Raw genomic sequence first — 8835 nt, forward strand, 5'->3', positions numbered from 1 at the left:
TGCTCACAGGCTGTGTCCTGTGCCTATAAATAGTGAACAGTATTCCTTTACTGTTCACGGATCCCTGTAATTGCAATCACATCACTCGGAAATTATTCCTTGTCAAGGCAGAGGTATAAATGTATCTAAACATTATATTTGAATACATCAAGTTTATATAATGTGTAAATAATGTCGTTTACTTTTAATTTACTTGTCTTTAATGCTTTATGTTTCGTGTTATTTTATATTATCTCTGAAAGTTCAATTACAAAGATACAACCTTCGTAATTGTGTCATTATAACCTTCGTCCGATGTTCATTAAATCCTTGGGGAAATAATGCTTCAGCGGACGAAGGACATTAATATTTAACATTTTATGTTGCCTTGTTCTTAATTCATAGCATTTGAGAACAAGTCCCCAACATTGGCGCCCACCTCCGGTGAACTCACTTCCACTTTTCTGAGCTGATGGCTTCGTTCAACATTCAAGCTGGAGCTGCTTCGGCTCCGAAGCTGGTACTCCCGATAACAGGCGGTTCATGCTCAGAGCCAGCCAACAAGAAGCAGAAGAAGGAGGCACAGAGAAGGGTACAACACGTCGGGGGGCAAGGACCCTTCATCAAGTCAAGATGGTCTCGCATTCCTATTACCTTCTCCCAAGAGGATCTTCAACTCAAGGATTACCCACACAACGATGCTATGGTTATCTCTTGTGTTATCAAAGGATTTCTGGTTCACAATGTTTTGGTTGATACAGGCAGTGCAGCTGATATCATATTTGCTAAGGCCTTCAGACAGATGCAAGAGCCCGAAGATAAAATTCTTGATGCCACACATCCCCTTTGCGGCTTCGGAGGAAGGCAGATTGTAGCACTCGGCAAAATCTCAATGCCAGTAACCTTCGGATTTATCAACAACACGAGGACTGAACAAGTTGTGTTTGATATTGTTGACATGGAATACCCTTACAATGTAATCATTGGTCGTGGTACTCTCAATGCCTTCGAAGCAATTCTTCATCCAGCTTATCTTTGCATGAAAATACCTTCGGACCAAGGGCCCATTGCTATTCATGGAAGTCAGGAAGCCGCCAGATGGGCCGAAGGAAATTGGACAGACTCAAAAGCAATCCATAATATAGATGGAACTGAAGCTTGTGAGCAATACAAGTTCAGAAGGGAAAAGGCTGCTTCGGCTGATCAGCCGAAGCCCATGCTCTTATGTGAGGATATAGCAGAGCAGAAGGTGCTATTGGGATCTCAATTGTCTGAAGAGCAGGAGAAAACCTTGATAAGGTTTTTGTTCAACAATAAAGATGTTTTTGCTTGGTCAGCTAATGATCTTTGTGGAGTTAACAGGGATGTTATTGAGCACTCGCTCAATGTTGATCCATCCTTCAGACCCAGAAAGCAGAGGCTTTGGAAGATGTCTGATGACAAGGCCGAAGGTGCTCGGAATGAAGTGAAAAGACTCCTCAGTGCCGGGGTTATTAGAGAGGTAAAATACCCAGAATGGTTGGCTAACACAGTTATGGTGAAGAAGTCCAATGGTAAATGGAGAATGTGTATCGATTTTACTGATCTCAATAAGGCCTGTCCGAAGGACGAGTTTCCATTGCCAAGGATAGATTCCTTAGTCGATGCAGCAGCTTCATCAGAGCTTATGAGTCTGCTGGATTGCTATTCAGGCTATCATCAAATCTGGATGAAGAAGGAGGATGAACCGAAAACCAGCTTCATAATTCCTAGTGGGACATATTGTTACCTCCGGATGCCTGAGGGGCTTAAGAATGCCGGAGGAAGTTTCAGCAGAATGACAGCGAAGGTCCTCCATTCTCAGATAGGCAGGAATGTGCTAACTTATGTTGATGATATCATTGTAAAAAGCACTGTCGGCGTTTCGAGACCGGGGGGTCCCTAAGCCGACGAGTGAATGTCGCCGCGTGCCCCAGCCCAGATGGGTCGAGCGCGAAGGGGGGAAGTGAGGTGGCCGGAGATGGGCGTGAGAGAGGTGGAAATCCCGCGGCCTTCGTGTTCGTCCCGCGCCCAGGTCGGGTGCGCTTGCAGTAGGGGGTTACAAGCGTCCACGCGGGTGAGGGAAGCGAGCGGCCCCAAGAGAGCGCCTGTCTCGTCCTCGTCCCCGCGCGGCCAACCCTCTCTAAGAGGGCCATGGTCCTTCCTTTTATAGGCGTAAGGAGAGGATCCAGGTGTACAATAGGGGTGTAGCAGAGTGCTACATGTCTAGCGGGGGAGAGCTAGCGCCCTAAGTACATGCCGATGTGGCAGCCGGAGAGATCTTGGCACCCAGCTGCTGTGATGTCGTGGCCGTCGGAGGAGCGGCGGAGCCTGGCGGAGGGACAGCTGTCAGAGCGGTTGAGTCCTTGCTGACGTCCTCCTGCTTCCGTAAGAGAGCTGAGAGCCGCCGTCGTCACAGAGCATGTGGGGCGCCATCATTGCCCATCTGGCGGAGCTAGCCAGATGGGACACCGGTCTTGTTCTCTGCGGCCCGAGTCAGCTCGGGGTAGGGTGATGATGGCGCTTCCTGTTGACGTGGCTGGCCTGCGCCCTAGGCTGGGCGACGTGGAGGCTCCTCCGAAGCCGAGGTCGAGTCTGTCTTCCATGGCCGAGGCCGAGTCCGAGCCCCTGGGTCGGGCGAGGCGGAGGTCGTTCGGCAGAGGCCAGGGCGGAGTCCGAGCCTTGGGGTCGGGCGAAGCGGAGTTCGTCGTCTTCTGGGGCTGAGCCCAAGTCCGAGCCCTGGGGTCGGGCGGAGCAGAGTTCGCCGTCTTCTGGGACTTAGCCCGAGTCCGAGCCCTGGAGTCGGGCGGAGCGGAGTTCACCGTCTTCCGGGACTTAGCCCGAGTCCGAGCCCTGGGTCGGGCGGAGCGGAGCTTCCTATGGTGCCTTTGGCAGGGCCTGACTGCCTGTCAGTCTCACTCTGTCAAGTGGCACTGCAGTCGGAGTGGCGCAGGCGGCGCTGTCCTTTTGTCAGGCCGGTCAGTGGAGCGGCTGTAACACCCTAAATCCATTAAATGCAAACAACCCTATTTGAACTATTAATTTCCAGTAGAAAGGAAAATATTTATGTTTTTAAATAATTAAATGGTGATATAATTAAATCGAGCAATTTCTTTAGCAGATAAAATTTTACAAGGTGATTAATGCATTCATGTCAAATCATAAATTTTGTTTGATCTGATTTGTGAATCCAATATTTGGATATATTTTTTTGTGGAAACTTTTTATAAAAACATAACGAGTTGCTAAATAATCAGTTTTTAGAAATCATATTGTCGGCGTTTCGAGACAGGGGGGTCCCTAAGCCGACGAGTGAGTGTGCTGCGTGCCCCAGCCCAGATGGGTCGAGCGCGTGGGCGAGCGCGAAGGGGGAGAGGCGAGGTGGGCGGAGTCGAGCGTGAGAGAGGTGGAAGTCCCGCGGCCTTCGTGTTCGTCCCGCGCCCAGGTCAGGTGCGCTTGCAGTAGGGGGGTTACAAGCGTCCACGCGGGTGAGGGAAGCGAGCGGCCCCAAGAGAGCGCCTCTCCCGTCCTCGGTCCCGCGCGGCCAACCCTCTCTAAGAAGGCCCTGGTCCTCCCTTTTATAGTCGTAAGGAGAGGATCCAGGTGTACAATGGGGGGTGTAGCAGAGTGCTACGTGTCTAGCGGAGAGAGAGCTAGCGCCCTAGGTACATGCCAATGTGGCAGCCGGAGAGGTCTTGGCACCTTGCTGGCGTGATGTCGTGGCTGTCGGAGGTGCGACGGAGCCTGGCGGAGGGACAGCTGTTGGAGTGGTCGAGTCCCTGCTGACGTCGCCCTGCTTTCGTAAGAGAGCTGGGGGCCGCCGTCGTCACAGAGCTTGTGGAGCGCCATCATTGCCCATCCGGCGGAGCTGGCCGGATGGGACGCCGGTCTTGTTCTCCGTGACCCGAGTTGATTCGGGGTAGGATGATGATGGCGCTTCCTGTTGACGTGGCGGGTCTGTGCCCTAGGCAGGGTGACGTGGGGGCTCCTCCGAAGCCGAGGTTGAGTCTGTCCTCTGTTGCCGAGGCCGAGCCCGAGCCATGGGGTCGGGCGAGGCGGAAGTCGTTCGGCCGAGGCCAGGGCGGAGTCCGAGCCCTAGGGTCGGGCGAGGCGGAGTTTCGTCGTCTTCCGGGTCTTAGCCCGAGTCCGAGCCCTGGGGTCGGGCGAGGCGGAGTTTCGTCGTCTTCCGGGTCTTAGCCCGAGTCCGAGCCCTGGGGTCGGGCGAGGTGGAGTTTCGTCGTCTTCCGGGTCTTAGCCCGAGTCCGAGCCCTGGGGTCGGGCGAGGCGGAGTTTCGTCGTCTTCCGGGTCTTAGCCCGAGTCCGAGCCCTGGGGTCGGGCGGAGCGGAGTTCGCCGTCTTCCGGGTCTTAGCCCGAGTCCGAGCCCTGGGGTCGGGCGCAGCGGAGTTCGCCGTCTTCCGGGTCTTAGCCCGAGTCCGAGCCCTGGGGTCGGGCGGAGCGGAGTTCGCCGTCTTCCGGGTCTTAGCCCGAGTCCGAGCCCTGGGGTCGGGTGGTGCGGAGTTCGCCGTGGCGCCTTTGGCAAGGCCTGACTGCCTGTCAGACTCACTCTGTCGAGTGGCACCGCAGTCGGAGTGGCGCAGGCAGCGCTGTCCTTCTGTCAGACTGGTCAGAGGAGCGGTGGAGTGACGGCAGTCATTTCGGCTCTGCCGGGGGGGCGCGTGTCAGGATAAAGGTGTCAGGCCACCTTTACGTTAAATGCTCCTGCAATTTGGTCAGTCGGTGTGGCGATTTAGTCAGGGTTGCTTCTGAGCGAAGCCAAGGCCTCGGGCGAGCCGGTGATGTGTCCGCCGTAAAAAGGGGGGCCTCGGGCGAGACGGAAGTCTCTCGAGGTCGGCTGCCCTTGGCCGAGGCTAGGCTCGGGTGAAGCGTGATCGAGTCACTCGTGTGGACTGATCCCTGACTTAATCGTACCCATCAGGCCTTTGCAGCTTTATGCTGATGGGGGTTACCAGCTGAGAATTAGGCGTCTTGAGGGTACCCCTAATTATGGTCCCCGACAGTAGCCCCCGAGCCTCGAAGGGAGTGTTAGCACTCGCTTGGAGGCTTTCGTCGCACTTTTTTGCAAGGGGACCAGCCTTTCTCGGTAGCATTTCGTTCCGGTGGGTGCGCGCGAGCGCACCCGCCGGGTGTAGCCCCCGAGGCCTCGGAGGAGTGGTTACACTCCTTCGAGGTCTTAATACCTCGCGTAACGCTTCGGCTGGTCTGGTCGTTCCCTCATGCGAACTGGCCGTAGCCCGGGTGCACGGTCGGGGCCCAAGCTCTCGGGCTAGTATGTTGACGCTGTCAACGGTTCGGCCGGAGCCGGTTTTTGCGAGAGCAGCCCCCGAGCCTCTGCACAGGGCGAGAGGACGATCAGGGACAGACTCGGCTTTTTACATACGCCCCTACGTCGCCTTTCCGCAAGGAGGAGGGGGGGAGTGCGCCATGTTACCCTCGATGGGCACCGAACATGGTGTCTCCGGTGAGCTGCAAGCGGGTAATCCGAGTGGACGTCCGTGCCCCGTTCGTTGGGGGTCGGCTAGGGGCCCAGAGGCACGCCCAAAAGTACCTGCGGGTGATTTGCCGGACCCGGTCCCCTGGCGACGGGGTCCGAGGGCTCGATGCCTCCCTCCGATGGGATTCCGTTACAAGATCGTTCCCGCTGGTCTCGGAAATGTCCTAGGGTACCTCGGGAGCGCAGCCCGAGCCTCGGTTATGTATCGAACGTACCCCTGGTCATCCCTCGCTCGGTGTCTGAGGCGACTGTGAACCCTTCGGGGGCCAGCCTTCGAACCCCTGATCAGTAATGGGCGCGGAGCCCGAGTAGCCTGAGGCGGCCATGGAACCCTTCGGGGGGCTGGCCTTCGAACCCCTGACCAGTAGTGGGTGTCAGGCCCACGCGATCTGAGGCGACTGTTGAACCCTTCGGAGGGCCAGTCTTCGAACCCTTGATCAGTAGGGGGGGCTCGGAGCCCGGTTCCTTCGTGGAGAAAGGTCCTTTTCGGGGTATCCCCCTTTCCCGGTCCCTGTTGCAAGAGATAGAGAAAGAGGAAAAAGGAAAAGGATACGAAATCGAACGACGTGGCGTACCTCTTTTTGACGCGGTTATTACGGCGAAGGCGAGGCGTCGCGCGCTTCTCCCGCCAGAGGCGCCGCATGTCCCGCCGCGGAGTTAATGCGACGGGGCGTGTAGTTGGCGGGGCGGTCGTTGCGCGTGCGCGATCCGTTCGAGGAACGGGTCACGGGTGCACCGTCTTCACGCCGTGAGGGGAGGCTCTCTTGTTGTCCCAGGATGAGACGTGAGCCTGGCTGACGACGTGACTGCTGCGCCCGCCCGCCTGCCACCGCCATTACCGCCGGCCCACTTTTGGTCGCTTTGGTCCCACCCTCAGCCTCAAGGATGTTCATCATCCTCGCTGGGGTGGAGGCCACGCTGAGCCGGCGCTCTACCTTCCGCGCGGGTCCGCGGGTCACCCTTTTCCGTGGCGTTTGGGGGTGGAGGCGCTTGCTGGCCCTGCGGATGGCGCGGACTCAGACAGCGTGGGGCTGATCGACGGCGGGCGTCGTCACCACCAGCGTGTCGGAGTCGTCGGCCGGGCTTCCGGCGGCCCCTCCTGCCGGAGGGCGACCGCCGCGCCGTGTGTACGGGAGGGCCACCCACGATGCCGCGCGCCGTTAGGGCGGCGTTCGTGTTCTGGGGTGGTCCTGCTTTTGCACTGGGACGGCGCCCTCGCGCAGAAGCCGATGCCCCACTCGTCTGGGAGGATTTGAGTGGGGATCTGCCGGGGGGCCGGTGTCCCCTGTCGTCGGTGCCGAGGCGGAGGCGGATCGAGAAGTCCTCGTCGCCGACGGGATCACTGCCACCACCCGCGCCCCGGGCCACTGTGCCGGCGTGCTTGTCCTCGCCCCTCGAGCGTCGGCGAGAGCGAGGGCAAGATCACAGCATCGCCGGCCCACTGTCGCCGTAGTCAGAGTGGGCGGCGGCGAGCCGCCCGTCGGTCTTCTGTTGCTCCGCAGGCCTTCCCCATGGAGTGGGGTCGTTCGTACCCGCGGAGGGGGAACCGGAGTTCCGTTTGTAATGGCATCTCGAATGCCAGTGTCTTTTGTTCATTGTGGCTGTCGGGGCCTGAACATGTATGTAATTTCGGCACGGAGCCGTGTTTTTTCCTCACTTTCGAGCACTAAGTCTCGCCTGTTGATTATCTGAACCGCTTTCCCAAGCGTGAGTCGCCCCGTGTCAAGGTGACGAGTGAGGTATCCGTATCCCGGAGGCGTAGGAATCCCTCGGCCCGTTCGGCCTTGTTGTCTGGGGCTCCTCTAGCTTAGTTAAAGAGACCCCTCGGCCGCCCTTCGATGGACCGAGGCCAGGGGTGGTAGCGATATCAGTATGAACAGAGGCGGAGTTGGCTCGAGAATGGGAACCTGGTTGGCCGGAGCCTAGTCGTGTTGTCCGTCAGCGGAGCCGACGCCAAAGTCAATCAGCCGAGGCCTCGGGTCGGGCTAGCGCCCTTGGAAGCCGGTTGGCCGAGGCCCCAGGGGTAACCGGCCGAGCCGCCTGCTCGGGCCGGATTCCCGGAGGAGTCCCTGGAGCGCGTCGCCGTCCGAGGCTGGGTCGGACTTTGCTGAAGACGCCGTCGATGCCGAGGGTGCTACGGCTCCCTTCAGCGTGAAGACCCGAGCCTGTAGGATCAGATCGTCTTGTAGCGTGTGCCTTCTGCGGCCGCCGAGGCCAGAAAACACACCCTCGCCGTGCTTGCGAAGCTGCGTCTTTTTTCCTCTCGTTTCGAGCATCTGGACTCTCTGTCGGCAACAGGGATGTTTGTGCGAGCGAGAGTTGCTTCTCGCGGAAGGGACGAGTGAGGTATCCGTATCCCAGAGGCGTGGGAATCCCACGGCTCGGTCGGCCTTGCCGCTTACGCGTACTTTCACCCGTCCATGAGGCCCTGTCCCCGACTTAGTCGAGAAAGCTCGAAGGACTGCTTCGGCAGGAGAGCTTCCGAACGTGAAGACTTGTTCGGTCCACGGAGTCGCTTTATCCGAGCGCGAGTTACTTATCGCAGAAGGTGATGAGTGAGGTATCCGTATCCCGGAGGCGTAGGAGTCCCTCGGCTCGGTCAGCCTTGGCTGCTTACGTGTACTCCGTCGTTTCCAGGATCCGCTTTCCGAAGTAGTCAAGAGGCACGAAAGAAACCCTGCTAAAAAGAGATCCTTTTTCGAGGAAAAATTCGACGCAGAGGGGGTCTCCCCCCTTTTAGCCCCCGAGGGAGGGTCGGGCTTTGCCGAGGCTAGGCCGACCCTTCCTTGACGACTAAACTTTGCGTAGGTGCGAGGTATATGAACAACTTGGAAACATCTTAAGGGTAGAAGCGACGTAGCTGTTTGATGTTCCAAGCGTTGCCGTAGATCTCGCCTTGATTGTTGGCCAGCTTGTATGTTCCGGGCTTCAGAACTTTGGCGATGACGAATGGCCCTTCCCAGGGGGGCATGAGCTTGTGCCTCCCTCGGACGTCTTGCCACAGTCGAAGCACCAGATCGCCCCCCTGGAGGTCTCGGGACCGGACCCCTCGAGCGTGGTAGCGTCGCAGGGACTGCTGGTACCGCGCCGAGTGTAGTAAGGCCCTGTCCCGAGCCTCCTCCAGCTGGTCCAGCGATTCTTCTCGGCTAGCTTGGTTGCTTTGATCGGTGTAGGCCCTCGTCCTCGGGGAGCCTATTCCAGGTCAGTGGGCAAGATAGCTTCGGCCCCGTAGACCAGGAAAAACGGCGTGAAACCCGTGGCACGACTCGGCGTCGTCCTTAGGCTCCAGACCACCGAGGGGAGTTCCTTCATCCACCGCTTGCCG

Source organism: Zea mays, chromosome 7, assembly GCF_902167145.1.
Source record: "Zea mays cultivar B73 chromosome 7, Zm-B73-REFERENCE-NAM-5.0, whole genome shotgun sequence".
NCBI lineage: Eukaryota > Viridiplantae > Streptophyta > Magnoliopsida > Poales > Poaceae > Zea > Zea mays.